Source organism: Ambystoma mexicanum, chromosome 5q (assembly GCF_040938575.1).
Source record: "Ambystoma mexicanum isolate Mex_15411 chromosome 5q, UKY_AmexF1_1, whole genome shotgun sequence".
In the NCBI taxonomy this organism is placed as follows: Eukaryota; Metazoa; Chordata; class Amphibia; order Caudata; family Ambystomatidae; genus Ambystoma; species Ambystoma mexicanum.
The window spans coordinates 1064221097-1064240506 of NC_090933.1; positions in this window are offsets into that span (position 1 = coordinate 1064221097).

The following is a 19410-nucleotide window of genomic DNA, read 5'->3' on the forward strand; positions in this document are numbered from 1 at the left end:
TGGGCTGAAGATCAATCCTGGTAAAACACGTATCATGGAATTCTCAAAGGGGAGAACCCGAAACAACAAAGTATGGAAAATGGGGGGAGCAAACATTTCTCGAGTTAATAAAATCGTCTACTTGGGCTTTTTGATCTTGGCCCAACCATCGGTGATAGAACTGAGACGATTTCTTAGACAGAAACTGCTCCCTCTCATCTCCCAATCACGTACTTTGGAGAATAAATATTGTATGTTTTCCCTCAAACCCGTGGTAGACTTTTTCAAGGGTAAGGTGACTCCAAAGTTATTGTATGGTATGGAACTCCATTACTTTACACTTTTGCCCTTCTGGGACTCTCTTGAAGGTATTTACTGGAGGAAAGTTTTAAAACTGCCCAATTCAATTCCTACTGTTGCCATTAGATATGAGTTGGGTCTGGTTTCTCTACGAGCTAGGATTCTTTGGAGGGTTCTCTCATTGTTCTCAGCCTTGCTTTCCCCTAGACCTGATACTTTATATGTTGATGTGGGCCGCATGATTTTTTCCCAGACACACTCGGGCCACAACATATATCTCCATCTTTTCTCCACTCTCTGCGATAAGACCCTTATGGACATTTCCTCCGACAGGGATACATTACTTACAAACCCTAATAAGGTAAAGGAGTCTCTCTTCAGCCATGATTGGAGTAACACTATCGAAAAACTTCATGGTTATTCCTCACTGAGTGATCTTCAATTTGATCATAAGAAGAGAGGTGTGATGTCTTTTATTTTGATCCAATTTCCTAATAGACATTACCGCTCTCTTCTTATTAAACTCAGATGGAACCTTCTTCCCACTCGGGAAGTCCTATGCAAAAGGAAGAAGTTTTCTGATTTGGATCCCACCTGTCGTTTTTGCAAACTTTTGGGGGTCACTGAAACTTCTCGGCATCTCATTCTTGACTGCAAGGCCTTGACCTCTTTAAGGGACAAATATCTAGGCATTTTTAATGTTATGGGGCGACTGGGGGTAGACAATTGGATTTGGTCACAATGTCTCTCAATCTCGAACATCAAGGTTGGTCTGGCTGTGGCGGGCTTTATCAGAGCCCTTGACCTATATGCCCCTTTGGTCTGATTTTTGCTCCTATTCTTGGAACTATGAATTTTTTACTATATGAGCACAGTGTTTTTAATATGAGCAATGTATTTCATATTTTATACCTTGCATTTATTCTATTTGTTATTCTCTATAACTAGTACTTTGTATTGACTCGACTAATCTTAGACAATCAAATTTTAAATCTGAAACCGGTTGATTATCTATTGTTTGTCCCTTTTCTGTAAAATTTGCAAACTTTTACAACCTATGTAAATCTGTAATTTCGTATTTCTTTAGCGGGCATTTTCTTTTTTCTCTTTTTTTTTAAATACAAATGCAAAGCAATGAATGTTTATCTTTCTTTTACTATCTTGTTTTTTAATTATAAAGTCTGTTCTATTTGTAAAGGTTTTTTGTAAACCATATACAATAAAAAAAAAAAAATAAAAAAAAATGGTATCATTTTGTGCAGTGCTTTGCAGCGAGTACTTCAGCGTCCAAACACTGTCTTAATGGGCGTTTCCCTTACCTAATTTAATGCTGATACATGTGTTGGCCTCAGAAGGATGCTGGCTGACTCAGCACAGCTGGGATTCAAACTCATTTTGAACTTGGAATGAATGCAAAGGCCTCTGATCGCACGATGCGTTAGCCCACAAATTATTTGGAACCAGTACTTAAGAACGGCCTCTCCTCCCATAGTTTTGATCTTAGCTCTTGCTTATCAACTGAACGGTCTGGTGGAATTAGGCATCTTCTTAATAGTTTGATATGTTCTTGCTCACAAACTTGCTATGTGACCTTACCTAATAATATAGCCTTATAGACTGGGGGAGGGGTCATTATTCCTGCATACTGACCTATATACAATTAATGGCACGAGGCAAAGTCGGGGCTCATAAGTTGGGAAGGGTAACTATCCCACGTGATAATAACCCCTCAATCCACAATACATGTTTTGGAGTTTTGGTGGTGAAGTAAAAATTATATTATAATAGTGGGTGAATTGATTAGACAAATTGAGTTAGTAAATTAAAGGTTGTTTTAATTGTATAGTATTTCGATAACATGTTGTTCTTGTAAATTAAAGATTTGTATTGTAAACTTTAAGTTAAACAGGTGTAACATGAACATGCATTAGGTGCCATGTAAAAGAAAACAATTTCTCCACTAGAAAGTGAAAGCATGTTTTCATGTTTAAGCTTTCTCTCCTGTGCCAAATATAATGTTGCAGAAAAAAGGAAAATGTCCTGCTAAAAAGGAAGTTTCTTGTTGAAAGAAATCTTGCCTGGAAATTGGACTGTTTTTATTCCTGTCTGCTTTTGATTACTAGTAGTTATTGACTGCAGGCTAAACGTTCTGATTGGCTGAGCGCTGGTCATTAATGTGCTAATATGCTTTATGTTACCAGAGTTCAAGAAGGACTCTATTGACAGATAATCACTGTTTCTTGTAATAATACAAACTATTTGCCGTATATATTTGGGAGCAGCCCATAGACCAGGAATTTACATTGAAGGAGAGAGAGGGAAGAACTCTTTTATAAACCCAATTCATAAGGTATTATACAACGACAGGTCAATAGAAGCAGTATGCTCTCACAGGTTCAAAAGTGTGTGTGTGTGTATGTGTGCGTGTGTGCATGCGTGCGTGCGCGCGCACTCTTCATGTTAAGGAAAAGACAGGCTAGTGGAGTTTTTAACTCCATGGCAAGGAAGCTCTGCTTCTCTGTTGTATTGTGCTGGAACTCCCGGTGGGATTTTGATAGTGATACACTGGCATGCAAGCACAGAATAGCCTATGAGGCACCCGGAGACTGAAGGAAGACCTTCAGGATCAGAATACCGTAACCATATCAAAGTTACCTTGATCTTGGTAAGAGACAATACACACACCAAAACCTTTTCAAAATGGTCTGACCCTTAACTCCCTCATTGGGTTCATTTTTTATACTGTAAAATCAAGTGCATCACAAAATTAGGTGAACTAAGGGTTGGTTTGTAAACATTTCTGGTGATATTCTGGTGATATGCAGCACCATGCTGTTTTTATGCCTGTTTTCAATGGCCAGCTAAAATGGCCATTTTGGACTATTTTTTAATTTGAGTTTGGGACATCTACTATTTTACTCCTTAAGATGTACAGAGTTTCATCAGAAATAAAAATAGGATTGCATGTTTAAAGAAGAGTCTTAAATGTGTATGGTGCTTTTTCTTTCCCCGACATGAAGTTAAAACTATTCCAGATACAAATGTATTTTCCCTTAGGACCTGTTTGTAAAATGGACTTCTCTGATTTGCTGATACTGTTTTGAAGAGTTTTACCAGTGCATTGAAAGGGCTCATACAAACTCATTGAGGGGCAGTTGCCAAAACAAGAGGCATCCCCTTTGAACACCAAGATTTACTTGTTAAGGTCACATCTTGCCTGGTCTATTATAGATGGAAACACATCATTTGGAGTGTGAACGCTTTAAAGCATCGCACTTCAATCACGTTTTGAATCATTATAATATTGTTCAGATTGCTTTTGAACCATTCAAACCCCTAAGGACCTGACTTCTAAGCAAAAGAGTCAAATGGAGTATTACAATACTTGATTGACCTTGCCTGTGGTTCAACGTAGTTAATTGCAATTTAAATCATAGACACCTATTGGTAAAAATATGATTCAGATTAGATGCAAATTAAACAGGCTTAATATCAGAATATACATAATTGAACATAATTATAAACAAAATAAAAGAGATGAAGGGAAAACAGAAAGAAGTTGAAAAAGGTCTAAACCGGCCCTCACTTACGGGTATACTTTTCTGTTAAACCTGCTCAAATTTGATCCAATAATCCAAATGGTCTAAACCATTCAAAATGAATAGAATACTCATTCTTTAGATATGTTACATTTGAGCTGGTTCAAATATCTGCCCAATTTACTCATTCTGACTGCCTCTGACTCTCTGGAAACATTTAAGTTTCAAGTTGAGATTGATGGAGAGGAAGGTGGGGTGAACCACTGAAGACAACCCCACGACTCTCACCTTCCTTTAACTCCTATTTGAAGATAGAAATCATTCATTTATTCACTTGTGTTCGGTCTGAAATAAGAGAAGGCACCTGAGCCTGTATGATGAAGCATCTGCTTGGGATATTGATTGAGAAAAGATGGAGGGTTATGGAGAATAATCTTTGTACCCCACACTCCCTCCTCGCTAGAGGACTTCGGCAAGACACTGAATTTTGGAAATCAGTAACTGTGTAGAATGTTGGAATCAACTAGAGAATAGATAATGTGAAAATGTGCACAATGTTCGAATATGCCACTTGGAGAGTGGGCACAACACTTAAACTCATAATATAGGTACACCACTTAAACCCATAATACAATTTGGAGGGCCTACAATTTGGGAGCTGCTGCATACATGTGAAGACCCCAAACCCCTTTTCCAGAGTTCAGCCTCCCTTCTAGAAAGGACACGCTTGCGGAACGATAGGGTAACCAATCGATCAATGCCATTTTATATTGTTCTTGAGGTCACAGTGCAGCACTTTTGACTACAAGTCATGAGCATTAGTTCTGCCTCTGGGAATATGATTGTCCTGTGAGCTGAAGCACACTCCTCGCTTCAATGTTTGCAGTATTCATGTTCTACACTGTCATTTCCCAAAACCATCAGGATCACAATATAGCAAGCAAAGAAGTAGAAGGACAAGCCACCTTCACCAAGAGGAAAAGGTAGTAAAAACAGACACGCTGACATTTCATGATTATATTTATACAAGGCGATGGTGCCCAAGATCCATAGTCACACCTGGACCCTGCAGATTTCTGCTTTGGAGAATTTCAACTTAAACTACAATTCTTTTTGTAATGGGTTAGGGGTCATCCCAGTCCACATGTGCTCTTCACATGTCCTCACATAGCCCTACTCCTAAAATCTGTCGTGCAGGCTTCTATTTAGGCCAAGGCAGAGATTTTGCATAATAATTCACAGTTGTGTTTTTGGAAGTGGGGGAAGCAGTAGAAACTGTGTTACCGTTTTGTCACAGATTGCTCTTTGAAATACCTGTCTGGGCAAACTGGCACCTCTAACTGGCACCTCTAACTGGCACCTCTAACTATGACTGCAACCACGTACCTGATGCTGAGGATGCACATTCCATACTGGGTTACATTGAAATGTGAACATCAAAGGGTTGCATATTTTCACTCGCAAGAAATATTCAAAGAAACATCAGAAAAAAATTCAAATTGACTGCACATTTTGCCCACTTTGCAAACCTTGTTGCTGGATAGCAGGTTTGATTCAGTGCACACATGCAATGCTCTGGCTTAGTCATGTTTTCACACAAAGGACACATGAAAGGGAACCCAAATGAACAAACTGAACAAGGTCATACCCAGAGTTATACAACTAAAACCAAAGGACCCTTATCAAGTAAGCGTGCTAAAACAAGAATAAGGGTAGCACAGCATTTAGCTCTAGCCTATACTATCTTGTTATCAACAATTGAGAAACCTGGAAATAGTCCCTTCATATATTTCTTTTGTCAATCTATCAGTCAGTATTTATTTCGACACCACCATAAACGATTCACAATTTACATTGATACAGTACTTATCATCTATACATTTCCAGGAAAATTGTTACACATTTTCTGACAGTTATAACCTCCTCAGCAAGTTAAAATAACGGATAGAAATTTGCAATTGAATCATAAAATATAACCTTGAAAAGTACAAGAAAGAAGTATATAAGTCATTGATTAAAAATTAATATATACATGAATCAGTACAAGACTCTACATGTTCGTATCTTTATCCCCAAAGTGACTACATGCAGTACTACCCATCATTGTTCCAAAAGTGAAATCAACAGGTTGACTTTTCTTTAGCTATTCAAGAGGGGGCTGTCTGCAAATGTTTTCCATTATTCATGGAATAAGATATTATTCATGGAATAAGTGCCACGATTGTCCTCGGGCTGTTGTGCGCTATATAAATACGAATAAAACAAAACAGACAAAACAAATAAAATGACTGCATATATTAAAGTACCCATTACTATACTATGCAAATGTGTCAAAAGTATAAGGGTTCCATGGGGGGTCTTTCATAGTTAAAAAACTTCAGACAGATACACTTATTATATGTTTTCCAGTATCCTGCCACCATTACCGGAAGGATAGTGGCAAACTGTACTTACTGTCTGCCGCCTGATATCCCAGTATTACTGGGAAATTGCAGGTGGCAGAGAGCTGCTAAGTTCCTATTCTCATGGATTCCAAATGGGACCCCGTGGGATGGGATTCCCTGAATCAACAGCACTGGAATTACCAGTGCCGGTGATTCAGGCATTTCTTTTCCGGTAGGGTCTTCTCTACCGACAGGTCAAGCCTGCAGGAAGATGCGTGGCCCCACCAGCAAACTTAAAGTTTGCCAGTCCAAAGAAATGCCAGTGGCAGAATGAACAGCATTTTTTCCAGCATTTTGTCTGTACCAGAACACTTACAGGGTAATTCATAGAATTTCGCAGAAAAGTGTCGCAAGCGGCTGGCGCAGAGTGTCCGCGTGCGATTGACTGCGCCAGGCACGTGCGCTAAAACCGATTTCCGCGCACAGCGTATTCATGGATTTCATGCTCCCAAACCAGCCGTGGCGCAGAGTATCGCAGCGACCCTGCAGCAGCGCCAGTAACGCCCCCAAGAACGCCCTCGCGCAAGGAAAAGCCATCAAAATCGCTAAATCATCGCAAAGGGCTGCGCTAACCCTGGACCAGTTTACAGGGCTGCCAAACAAGGAACGCAAAGCGGGTAACGTGCATATCAGGGGTACGCGTGAAGTTATACACGCGATTAGCCAGGGTACGTGTATTACAGGGGTACGCGGGAAGTTTAACACGCGATTGGCCAGGGTACATGTATTACAGGGGTACGCGTGAAGTTATACACGCGATTAGCCAGGGTACGTGTATTACAGGGGTACGCGGGAAGTTTAACACGCGATTGGCCAGGGTACGTGTATTACAGGGGTACGCGGGAAGTTTAACACGCGATTAGCCAGGGTACGTGTATTACAGGGGTACGCGGGAAGTTTAACACGCGATTGGCCAGGGTACGTGTATTACAGGGGTACTCGGGAAGTTTAACACGCGATTGGCCAGGGTACGTGTATTACAGGGGTACGCGGGAAGTTTAACACGCGATTAGCCAGGGTAAGTGTATTACAGGGGTACGCGGGAAGTTTAACACGCGATTAGCCAGGGTACGTGTATTACAGGGGTACGCGGGAAGTTTAACACGCGATTGGCCAGGGTACGTGTATTACAGGGGTATGCGGGAAGTTTAACACGCGATTGGCCAGGGTACGTGTATTACAGGGGTATGCGGGAAGTTTAACACGCGATTGGCCAGGGTACGTGTATTACAGGGGTGCGTGGGAATCATCACACGCGATTAGGCTGGGTGGGTCCTCACAGGTGTTCCCTGTACACCCTCCACGGCCCCTGCAGGCAGCCTACAAAACAGGGGACTACCCTGCACACCTGCTCATGTCCCCCTGCACCCCCACCCCCCAGCAGTGCAGGGGCAGCCTCCACCAGGCCCCCACTCATGTCTCCCACCACCCCCACCCTCCCGCCACCAGGGGCAGCCTCCACCAGGCCCCCACTCATGTCCCCCTGCACCCCCACCCCCCAGCAGTGCATGGGCAACCTCCACCAGGCCCCCACCCATGTCTCCCACCACCCCCACCCCCCCGCCACCAGGGGCACTCTCCACCAAGCCCCCACCCATGTCTCCCACCACCCCCACCAGTGCAGGGGCACCCTCCACCAGGCCCCCACCCATGTCTCCCAACACCCCCACCCACCAGCACTGTGGGGCACGTGGCCAGCAGGCAGTCAGGCAGCAGCAGATGGCAGGTGGGAGCGTGCTCAGGGCTCTGGGGGGCAGTAATTTGGCCTCCTGGCCAGGAGCGTGGTCTCTCGTGTGTGAACGCGTGGACAGCCTGATAGGGAGTGAAATCCCACACGTCAGCAAAGGCCCTTAGCGCGTAAACCCGTCAACAGCATATGCGCGCCTATAGTCACCTGCACGTGCAGGAAATTGTTGCGTGACACGTCCCAGTGTCAAAGCGTGTGATTGGTGAAAATGGATCTACACGCAGAAGTGACAAAGCGTGTGATTGGTGAAAATGGATCTACACGCAGAAGTGACAAAGCGTGTGAATGGTGAAAATGGATCTACACGCAGAAGTGACAAAGCGTGTGATTGGTGAAAATGGATCTACACGCAGGAGTGACAAAGCGTGTGATTGGTGAACGTACACGCCGCGTAAGTGACGCTGTACGTGTGGGCCTGTATATAAGGTACATGTAGAACACCATTTCCTTGTACGTGCTTTTCGTGGAGAGCGAGTGGGTGAATTCTGTACTTCTTGTCGTTTCACACGCGATTTACTTCACGGCGTTTCCAGTTCGTATTCCCTGTTACCTCTGACAGCTTTTTCTCTTTTTTCTCTTTTACTGGTTTACCTGGGCCTGTTCCCTCAAACAGTGTCCCCTTCTACTGTTGTCCTGTCTTCTCAGACAGCGTACACATCTTCTTTTGGCGGGGGTTTAGCCAGCCAAACGCGCTCATTCTTCACGCTCTTTTACCTGGCAGACGGTGAGTCACGCACGTATCCAACTTCTGTGCTTGCCCCGTGTGTAGCCTACCCCTTCAGAGGTCACTCTAGGCTGCGTGTGACACGCATACGTTCATTCTTGTGTTACTGGGTGCCACAGCGTAGTGCAGGTTTTTCTTTCTGCACACGTGGTCTAGGAGGGGTTGCGTGCACGTCATCTCCCTTTTTTGGGCCTCCTGTGCGTTGCGTGACCCGTCATCTTTCCCCAGGGGTTACAATCAGCCGTGCTAGAGCACTAGGGTACAATTACCATCTGGTACCCAACCCCTTTGACCCCCAATTGCCCAGGACAATTGTCTACAGCCACTCCCATACGCACATTAATATCAGTGCCATGGCTGGGAGGCTTCCGGAGGATTCCGTAAGGGTGGCAAAGGTGGAAGAGCCACAAGTGGTGGCCGTGGTGGATCCGGTAGGGGACGTGGTCGTAACTTGCAGGGTGAGCCTGTCCCCCCATGTGTGGAGGACCAGTCAAGGGCACCCATCACCCCCCCCCCTCCCGTTGAGGCTGAAGTGGCTGACACCATCCATGCTCAGCCCTTGTTGGACCAGCCCATTGTGGCACCAGACCTGGCTGACTCCATGGCTGACTTCCAGGTCAGCAGGGCTACGACACGTGCGCTGGTGCACGTTGATGCCATCATGCCACGTGGATCTGGGGCAGCAAGGTCATCTGCTGCACCAAGGAGGCAGGGCGGAGTGGCTGCAGGGGCAGCTGCGGCTCCATCCACCCCAGCCCTCACACACCCAGCCAGGACAGTGTCGGTCCTAGTCCATGCTGCTGACATTCCCCCTGACACCATCACACTAGAGCCAATGCCTGCACCAACTCCCATGCTGAGTGTGCAATCCCACACTCCTGATACAGAGTCCACCAGGGCTCCTGCCCCTAGTGTCCAGAGCGGCGCAGGACACTCAGGATCACCACCACCTTCCAAGCGGAAGAGGAAGAGTGCTCGTCCGGCACAGGCTGATGCCCCAGACACGGCTACACAGTCCGGCCCGTCCAGGAAGCCCAGCTTCACGGATGACGAACTGAATGCACTTGTCGAGTATGTGTCCGGACATGACAACGAGATGGTCATTGTTGCAGGATCCAAGACCACACCTGCACAACGCCAGGCACACTGGCAGACTGTTGCGGACATCGTAAGTGCCAGTGGAATCGTGAGGCGCACAGCCAATGATTGCTATAAGCGCTGGAATGACCTAAAGCGCAGGGCAAAGAGTAAGCTGGCCTCAAGTCATGCCGCAACTCTAGTGACTGGAGGTGGGTCTCCAGTAGTAGACATGGAACTCACTCCACATGAGTCAGTCGCTGGGACCTACGTCACGGAGGAACAGATCCAAGGCGTGGGAGATCTGGCTGATTACGAGGCATTGTCCGGTGAGTGCACATGCATGTGTGTGTCATCCATGTGCATGGTGTGTGTGTGAGGGCTTCTGTTTGGGTGCCAGGTGAGAGTGTGTGCGCCTCAGTCGTATGGGTCAGCCATGTGCTTCATGCAATACTTCCTGCGCAGCTGCATTTGGCCATAGCAGTATCCCTTCTGCCAACAGTAGACATCTAGCACAACTGCACGCCAGTTGCCCTTGAAGTGTCACCTTGACACAACATATTTGCTTATTTTTCACTGTTCATTCAGTCAGTTTGTTTGCATTCCACCACTTTCACTAGGCATGTCGCTGTCCACTAGTCACATGTCTGACATGGGTATGGTAAAGTGGAGTGACTTTGTTACCTGGATATCATTTGTACACACATGTCCCTGTGCAATTTGACCATTTCAGACTGGCAGCTCCAGGTGAAAAATCTGACCTGTTAGAATCAGAAAAGCTATTACATGCGGGAACTGGACTGAATGAATAGGTGCTGCCCTCCTCTCCATCTTCACTCAATAGCAATGGTACATGCCATCTGTGTGATGGCATGTGTGTTTCACCTGCCAATCACAGGCCAATGTGTGATGCCACTGCCAGGCAGCATGCAGAAAATTTGTTCATCTTCCATCTTGGTGTCATCAGTGTGTGCCATTTGCCTGCACTTCATACGCAGTGAGGGTGCATGCATGGGAGGGTTTTAGTCATGTGGGACATGTGTCAATCAAGTACTGGTTCTCTTGCTTCTCAGCCCTCAATGTGTGCCATGGTGCTAATGCCTGTTTCCATTACTTTGTTTTCATGTCTTTGTAGGGGAAGACGCACCTGATACTGCTGGGGTTGTGGAGATGGTGCAGACCCAGGAGGTGTCCCAGGGCCGACCAACCACCAGTGAGGGCCGTGGTGTGGTGGTGGGGGAGAACCCACAAGTGCTGCAGGTCGTGCTCTCAAGGGGTGTCTCTGGCTGCACCTCCCCCGAGCTGTACTCAGGTGTTGATTCGGATGAGACCTACGTGCCGTCGCAGGTGAGTGTTCCAGGGAGGGATTCTGTTCTGTCTCACCCACCTGCACCAGGGTCAGTACCCTCCATGGGGATGTCAGTGTTGGCAGCTACGCCTTCGGTGGTTACGGATGCAGGGTCACACTCCGCGACATCTGATCCTGTTCCTGGGCCAGCAGATCAGAGGGGGAATGCAGTCCTGCAGCCTCAGGCAGTGCCTGCACAGCAAGGCGCAGTTCGCCTTGCCCCAGACAGGTGTGGTGCCCGCCGACGTGGTGGCCGTACGCCACCCGGCAATACCGCATGGGAGCAATCCATTTACGGTATGGCTACCCAACAGGCTGCATCATCCGAGATGATGGCTCAGGCCATGGATAGGGTGGCCACTTCCATTGTCCCCCCAGAAAGGCTGATGGAGCGACTAGAGCAGGCAACCGACTCCATCTGCCAGTCACACAGGGAGGACATGTTGGGGTCCAACAGGGACAGGCGGGCGGCACTGGCGACTCTGCAGGAGGCCATCTCCATTGAGGGCCAGGGCCACAGGGAAGCCCTGAGGCAGGAGCTCCTACACCTCAGGACGACTCTTGTTGAGCTTGAGGCTTCAACACACCAAAGGACAGAACAGCAGCTGGAGCGTCTCACCCGTACGCTCTCAGCTGAGATGCAGGCAACGAGGGCGGAGGTCCGGGCATCCCGTGAGTTGTTGCATGGGGACCTCCGCACACTCATCCTCCAGAACCAGACCTACCACACCCGCATGCTTGCAGCCATGGAGGAGCAGACTAGGGCCTTGCGTGGGCTGCCTCCCATAGTGCAACCACCTCCGGATGCAGCTGCACAGGGTGATAATAGCGACAGCAGTGATACTCCCACAATAGGGTAGCCGTGTGGGCCATGAGCCCATGGAGGTGTTTTATCTTCCCAGGATCCACGCAGGTGGGTTCTGGTGTGCATCCTGTCCTCGGACCTCCTGGGTGGCCTCCCCAACCCCCCCGGGCCCATCAATGGCCATTTTTGATTGTTTCTTATTTTTAATTTTATTTTGATTTCTTTTATTCCCAATTTTTTTGGGACGATCTGTTGGCTTCGATCTGTTGGCTTCGATCTGTTGGCTTCGATGTGTTGGCTTCGATGTGTTGGCTTCGATCTGTTGGCTTCGATGTGTTGGCTTCGATCTGTTGGCTTCGATCTGTTGGCTTCGATCTGTTGGCTTCGATCTGTTGGCTTCCGTGGTTCCTGTGGGCATACGCTGCATTGTGGCTGGGCACATGCAGGCTTGTAATGTATTTGGTTCAGATGCTTGGGTTTGAGTCACACACACCCCTCCTGCTTCCCGTTTCCATGGGCTTGCAAAGGGTGTGCCCAAGTGACAGTGAATTACACAGTGACGTTGGACTCCCATGAGCTGTGTGGCCAGTCTGTAGTCAATACTGTGTATACATTCATAGTGCATATTGCTGTTGTGTTGTACACTGCATGTTGCATTGATGTGTAACTCTTCTTCTGTGTCTACCTCCCAATTTGCAGGTCCCTTCCTCAAGTCCACACAAGGACCTCTAGTCTGGCGATGGGGACCATGTTGGCAGCAGTGCACCTACAACTCTACATGGCGCCAACACTGCACAGTTGGTAGTGGTGGGAGTGCAGGCATTTCCAGGTGGTGAGACTACTAATATGTAACATTTTTGATGTCATGTTAATGGTACTACGTGCTCAAGTATGTTGTTGGTCCGGCATTGCTGTGAGCATTTCAGGTGTTGCAGGTTTCTAATAGTGCCACTGTACATAGTGAGAGTGATGTCATGTTGTGGGGATTACTTTGTTTACCTGCAATTAGCATGACATGGCACGGTGTGTCGTGTGGCAGTGCTGGGGTTGGGTTGGCTGACATGGCACTGTCCTCTTGTTGCATTTTGCAAGTGGGTATTCATTTTAGCTGCTTCAATGTGTAACTTCACAAAACTGCATTGGTGGTGTCTGTGTGGGTAGGGATGCACACATTGTGACACTTCCAGGTGAACAATCTCAGGCTGACATGGAATTCCCGGTTCATTCTCCAGACATTCAGGATTAGTGTCAGGTTGAGTCATCATTGATTGTCAGATGGAATGTGCCAGGGCAGTGTGCACTCCACAGGGGTGTGATTTCTATGTGAAGTAATTAGCCACTAGCTGTGTACGGGCTGCCTCCCCCCGTGCCCTTTCCCCTCCCATGCGCAGCGGCTGTCCATGTGGTTGGGGATGTGGGGCCACCACCATGTCCACGGCCAGGCCCCGGCGTGTTGCAACGTTGTGCAGGACACATGCTGCCACTATGATCCTGCACACTACTGGGGGAGCGTATAACAGCTGCCCGCCAGAACGGTCAAGGGAGCGAAAGCGTGACTTTAGCACTCCGAATGTGCGCTCCACTATGCCCCTGGTTGTAATGTGGGCTGTGTTATATCTTACCTGGGGTGGCGTGGTGGGGTTCCGAATTGGCGTCATCATGTGGGGGCTGAGAGGGTAGGCACTGTCCCCTGTGGAGGTGGGGATTGGTATCATTGGTGAGGTTGTGACCTTGCTCAGTATCCAACATGCATGCATGTGCAGTGGCATACATACTCACCAAGCAGCCATGTATCGCCATGCCGCCCAGCTTCTAGGTCCCGGCTTAGGGTGGACATTCGGTAAATGAAGCTGTCGTGGGTGGAGCCGGGATAGTTGGCATATACTGAGGTGATGATTCCCTTGGCATTACATGCTACCTGCACGTTGATGGAATGCCAGTGCTTGCGGTTCCTATAGATGTGCTCAGATGCCCTGGGGGGACGTAGAGCCACATGGGTGCAGTCGATGGCACCTAGCACTTTGGGGAATCGTGCCACTGCGTAAAAATCCAGGGCGGCAGCATGCCTTTCTGCAGGTGTTCTGGGCAGGTATATGTGCCTGCGGACTGATGGGCGTGCAGTCATGATGTTCAAGACCTGGTGTAGGCAGCGTGACTGGGTGGCCTGTGACACCCCACCCACTATGGCACTTGTCCGCTGAAATGATCCAGTGGCTAAGAAGTGCAGTACATTGAGGACCTTCTCCAGGGGGCTGAGTGCTTGGGAGCACAGGGTGGGTGATGTGAGGTCATCCTCCCACTCACTCACCAGGTCCAGTATGATGTGTGGTGGAAACCTGTACCTCCCATACACCTGGTCATCAGGCATCCCGAAAAGGCTGGTTCTGGGTGTGAATATTCTGGCCCTGACTATCCTCCTCCTCCTCCTTTGGTAGCCCACTGCCACTGCTGCTAGGAACGGTATGTTCATCCTGGCGTCTGAGCTTGTTATTGTTAAAGTCCGCAATTTATGCTTAGCGCGTGTTCTAGGCGAGCGTGTGACCCGCGCACCCCTGGAATCCAGTTCCCAGTCCAATAGCGTGTGGAAATTCACACGCACCACGGGATACAGCGTGTGACCCGCGCACCCCTGGAATCCAGTTCCCAGTCCAATAGCGTGTGGAAATTCACACGCACCACGGGATACAGCGTGTGACCCGCGCACCCCTGGAATCCAGTTCCCAGTCCAATAGCGTGTGGAAATTCACACGCACCACGGGATACAGCGTGTGACCCGCGCACCCCTGGAATCCAGTTCCCAGTCCAATAGCGTGTGGAAATTCACACGCACCAAGGGATACAGCGTGTGACCCGCGCACCCCTGGAATCCAGTTCCCAGTCCAATAGCATGTGGAAATTCACACGCACCACGGGATACAGCGTGTGACCCGCGCACCCCTGGAATCCAGTTCCCAGTCCAATAGCGTGTGGAAATTCACACGCACCACGTGATACAGGTTCGCTGACGTACTTGCGTGTGTAAGTGGCCGCGCACCCATTAAATACACGTACATAGGCCAATCGCGTGTACGCGCACTTTTGTCCAATTACACGCGATGACACTCTGACGTGCAGTATCTCCACGTGTGCCCCGTCATCACGTGCTGAGTGGGGAACACCCGTGCGGGTCACGTCACAGACGCGCTTACGCGGTGAGGGACTCTGGTCCAATAGAATCGCGTATGCGTGCTGACGCGCTTACGCGCTAAGGGCCTTTCCTCGGATTTCACGCTGACGTGCAGGATTTTCACGTGCCAAATCACTCCGTATCAAGCTGGCCACGCGAAAACACACGGAAGCCCACGCTCCTGCCCAGAAGGCCGAGTTACTGCCCCCCAGTGCCCCGAGCAGCCTCCCACGTGCCATCTGCTGCTGCCTGCCTGCCTGCCTGCTGCCACCGTGCCCTGCCATTTGGTGCCTGCACATCAGCCATCTGCAGGGGTCCAGTTGCTGTGTCCACCCCTGCTGGAACTGAAGACTCCAGACTGGTATTACATCGCTCCACAGCCCAGCCCCAGGACCCAGTTGCCCACCCACACCTGCCTCTGGGGTTGCCATGTCGGGCACTTCCACATCTGGCACCAGTGGCAACCCCAGGCCAGAGGGGCAGAGGGGCACCAGCTTCACTGTCACCGAAGTTGGTGTCCTGGTGGAGCATGTCCTGGGGCAGTATGATGCCCTCTTTGGATCGTCCCGCGCCAGCAAGGAAGGACGACAGAGGATCTGGGCCGACTGTGTGGTTGCCATCAACGCGGAGGGGGTGGCAACCCGCGACGTCCTGAAGATCAAGAAGCGCTGGGAGGACTTGAGGTCCAGGACCCTTGTGAAGGCCCGGCGCCTCGTGGAGGGGGGCCGGGGCCGCATGAGTTCCATCCAGATGAGGGTCCTGGAACGCGTACGCCCAGCGCTCCACGCCCAGATCCTTGAGAGGGAGGCCCGTCTGGAGTTGAGCGGTAAGTGTCCATGCATTACTGTGTGAGACAGGGCATGTTGCGGTGTGCTGGTTCTATGATACTTGCCTGTATGTGTGCCATAGGCCATGTATGCATGTATGTGTGCAGGGACATCATGGTAATGCATGTGCGACCAGTGATGTGTGATGCACATGGTTGTTGCATGTGTTGAAATGCCGCATGGGGAGCCCTATTCAGATTTTGAACATGAGAGCATGCCAGTCTCTGTACCTGGACATGGGTGGGGGTGAGGGATGGGTGCTGATGCCAGGTACATATATGGTAGCCATGTCTGTGTGCCTGACCTGCGTGTCTGTGACTTGTGCATGCCATGGATGCATGACACATGTGTGTGACAATGCAGAGATTCAGTAAAGCAGCCAAATTACCCTTGTATCCGCTGTGTTTGGTGTGTTTGGGGCCAGATGGATGTGACTGAGGTGAAGTGTGTGCATGTGATGGGCATGAGGCATGATGCATGTGAGTTACATATCATTGAATGTTTCTAGAGTCCATTGGACATGCATGGAAATGTCCATGGCATGCACCATGCCTGTTACTGTGTGTGTTTTGCCTGGACTGACCCATGTGTTGTGGAGGGACATGATGGAAGTGTACTTTGACAGTGGTGCTCATCTGCTATTGCTTCCTGTCTAGGGGACCATTGTACAGTGCCCTGATGCTTGTGTTCTTTGTCTCCCTCTACGCAGCGGCTAGTGAAGAAGAGGGCGGAGACGGCGCTGTGGAGCAAGGCGGCGGGGATGCCCCCACGGCTGCAGCGGAAGGGGTGGGTGAGCCCCCACAGGGGCCTGCTACGGTGGGAGACGGTGAGGAGCCATCCAGGTTGGTGGTTTGCACAGAGGAGGAGGAGGCCGCCACTGGGGCACACATGGGGCCTGGTCGGGGCATCCCTGCTGGTGCAAGTGGTGCAGTCCAGGGCCAGGGGCAGGAGGCAGCACAGGTCACCGTGGAGGGGCCTGTGCATGTCGCTGTCCCTGACCCTGTGAGTGCACCACCATGCACCAGCAGGGATGCCCCGTCCCAGGCCTGTCCGCAGGTAGAGGGGATGTCCATGTCACCTGACTCCCCTCCACCTGCGGACGTGGGAACCCCTGGCCGTGCGGAGAAGGTCCTGATTGGGGTCGCGATGTGCACGGCTGTGATTCGTGATGCCGTGCGTGCTTCCCGGGAGGAGCACGCACGTCATCACGAAGTGCACCGTGCCGACGTGGCCCAATTGGGATCGGCCATGTTCGGGGGTTTCCTGCATGTGTTGGCCAATGTGGCGGCCCTCTCCTCCTCTGTGCAGGCTATCCACCAGTCGTTCTCCTTGCCGTCTTCCAGCCCAGATGCCACCAGGGCCCCCTGTGGACCTGCCCCGACCAATGCAGCCAGCTCGGTGGGGATCCCATCCCTGCCACAGTCGGGAGTCAGAGATCCAGCAGGGGTGGACACCAGAGCAACTGGACCCCAGCAGATGGAGGATGTGACGGCATCATCGGGCAGGGCACGTGCACGACGGCGTCGGTGGTTTCCATCAGCCTGGATGCCGTCGTGCTGGCACAGGCAGTTGCGTTGGAGGCAGCAGCAGGCTCAACGTGGGAGGCATCATGGCTCGGGGCCATCAACATCAGGGGTGCAGGCATCGGCCGGAGGGCAGGAGAACCCTGGAATGGGAGTGGCTTCCGTGTGGGAGAGGTTGTGCCAGCGGATAGGTGCGGAGCGGCAGCGGGCAGAGGAGGAACGGCTCACGATGGTCAGGGGGGAGGACTCCATGCGGAGGGCGCTGAGGCGGGCTGAGTGCCTCGAGGGTCTTCGCACGGAGTTTGAGCTTGACACTGCGTTATCCCTGCGGGACCTCGGGGCCAGGGAACATGCCCGCCTCCAAGCCATTGACCAGGAGTTCGATGATGCCCTGGCCCATGACAACAACCAGTGAGCCGTCCGAATAGCCCGCTGCCTTTGTATATAGTTGTATAGTTAGGGTTAGGTTTCCTTTGTTTTTTTGATTTTTTTTTGGTTGCGATTGGACAATGCACCACTTTTTTGTATATAGTTCACTTTTTAGTTAGTAGTCAGTTAGGTTTAATTTGGTAGGGCTCATGGACCCAGGATGATCTTCTTAATTGGCTTATTTTAATTTTTCACAATTTTTTCTTGGACATTCATCTTGTTTTGTTTGATTTGCTTTGTGTTTTTTCTTATTTCATTTCCATTCTACTTGCTGTTAAATACATATTATTTTTTTAATCTTCAATGTGTCGTATCATCTCATTGCTTTCAGGCATGTCATGTTGGGTGTTTTGTCATTCACTTGCAGCCATTGTGTGTGACAGACATGTGTTAAATTGCATTATTTAAATTGGGGGTGTAACATGTAATTGCCTTTGATATGTGGGTGGGTGTGATAGTTGGTTGGGCCTTTTGGCAGGGGAGGATGGGCATTACGGACATGATTGGGGAATGTTGGGACCCAGGTGCAGGGGGGCATGGATTGGACATGGGTGGGGGCCTGGTGGAGGGTGCCCCTGGTGGCTGGGGCGTGGGGGTGGTGGTAGACATGAGTGGGGGCCTGGTGGAGGGTGACCCTGCACTGCTGGGGTGTGGGGGTGGTGGGTGACATGAGTGGGGGCCTGGTGGAGGGTGACCCTGCACTGCTGGGGTGTGGGGGTGGTGGGTGACATGAGTGGGGGCCTGGTGGAGGGTGACCCTGCACTGCTGGGGTGTGGGGGTGGTGGGTGACATGAGTGGGGGCCTGGTGGAGGGTGCCCCTGGTGGCTGGGGTTTGGGGGTGGTGGGAGACATGAGTGGGGGCCTGGTGGAGGGTGACCCTGCACTGCTGGGGTGTGGGGGTGGTGGGAGACATGAGTGGGGGCCTGGTGGAGGCTGACCCTGGTGGCTGGGGGGTGGGGGTGGTGGGAGACATGAGTGGGGGCCTGGTGGAGGGTGACCCTGCACTGCTGGGGGGTGGGGGGGGTGGGGGACATGAGTTGGACATGGGTGGGGGCCTGCTGGCAGGTGCCCCACAGTGCTGGGGGGTGGGGGTGGTGGGGGACATGAGTTGGACATGGGTGGGGGCCTGCTGGCAGGTGCCCCACAGTGCTGGGGGGTGGGGGTGGTGGGGGACATGAGTTGGACATGGGTGGGGGCCTGCTGGCAGGTGCCCCACAGTGCTGGGGGGTGGGGGTGGTGGGAGACATGAGTTGGACATGGGTGGGGGCCTGCTGGCAGGTGCCCCACAGTGCTGGGGGGTGGGGGTGGTGGGAGACATGAGTGGGGGCCTGGTGGAGGGTGACCCTGCACTGCTGGGGGGTGGGGGTGGTGGGTGACATGAGTGGGGGCCTGGTGGAGGGTGACCCTGCACTGCTGGGGTGTGGGGGTGGTGGGTGACATGAGTGGGGGCCTGGTGGAGGGTGACCCTGCACTGCTGGGGTGTGGGGGTGGTGGGTGACATG